Genomic DNA, 1493 nt, shown 5'->3' on the forward strand with positions numbered 1-1493 from the left:
AAAAAAAAAAAAAATCAAATAAAGCACTGAAAAAACAAACATTTAGTTTATTTAAAATGCCCAAGGAAAACAAAAGTTACATGTATCAGTACATCAGTGAGATATGACACTTACTTCTTGTACAGCACAGCGTTGGGCTTCTTCAGGGCATACTGCAGCACAAAAAGACAAGAGATATATTAAATCCACAATCCTTCCACCAAGTCCACAGGTTTCATTTACTTTTGATCATTAAATGTGACAGAAATCCTCTGACTGACACCACACACACACTACATACATCTATGTAGTTGTTTCTCATATGAAAACAAGTTATTTAAATAACATCTTATTTTCATCTTTCAGTATCTACGTGACTTTTTGACACGTTTTGCCGTCTCGGTATTTCAGTTTGGTTATTCAGCTCACATCTCAGAGCACATATCATATTTACATGAACTGAGGAAGGAAGGTAAGTAATGCCAAAAAAGGACAACCGGGTGATAAAACGTTAATGTGATCTTTGATTTGGATTTGCGTGATAGGATTTGACTGTTTAAAACATGTTAGTTATCTCAGCATGTGGAGATTCTTAAATGACTCCGTCATGAAGAGATTTCTTACTGAGTGCATCATCAGGTCACTTCTATTGTTTCCTTGAGGGCCTGGTGACTGTTTGACTGGTGTTCCCTCCTTTTCATTGTCATGGCAAGTCTTTCACATCCTCAGTCAGTTTGGGCTCTGCTCTCCAGGAAGCGTTTGGAGCGCTTTGTCTTGGGTTTTCTGTGGGAACACAAACACACGGGGAGGATGACAAACTGCCAGAGTCACACCATACGATGTGGTTCAGTTACTTTACTGTATGGCTCCCCCCTTCCCCTTTCCCCTTCTCCCCCATGTCTTGTCTGCCTCAGTTGTCTAATAAGGGCACTATAAACTCGCAGCAGAACAAATCTTGTTTGAGTGTTCTCGAAGCTCTCCTCAAGCCAGCAGACCAGACTCCTTCGACAAAAACATTTTTTACCAGAATATTTTCACGACCAAATGATGTGAGTGTGTTTTCACGATGAGTTAACAAGTCAGTTATGTTGACTTAGTTCAGTAGTGAAAAGAAGAAACTTGGAATTCAGAAGGTGTCCGCTTGGATTTTTCTGTAAGGATATTTAAATTCCTCACAGTTCATACGTTTATTTAGTACACTAAACATAGATAAATGCTCCTGGGCAAGAGAAGATTCTTTGTTTGTGGGGCAGCTAACATGGATTTGTTCTATGGTGGGTTTGCAGAATGAATTGCATAATAAATAGGCACAGTTGACCCTGAGGAGATAATAAGCCATTACAGATGATGGATGGATGGCTTTTAAACAGGCAGATTTTCAGGAGCTATGAAATGATATCTAAAACTTTAGTTAGTTAAAGTTTTTGTGCTAGACAGAATGCTTAAATACTGTTGAAGACTCGCTCATACACATTAATCAACTGGTTTTGAGAAAAAGTTCTCCTAATTATGGT

The sequence above is a fragment of the Larimichthys crocea genome, chromosome XI (genome assembly GCF_000972845.2).
Source record: "Larimichthys crocea isolate SSNF chromosome XI, L_crocea_2.0, whole genome shotgun sequence".
NCBI lineage: Eukaryota > Metazoa > Chordata > Actinopteri > Sciaenidae > Larimichthys > Larimichthys crocea.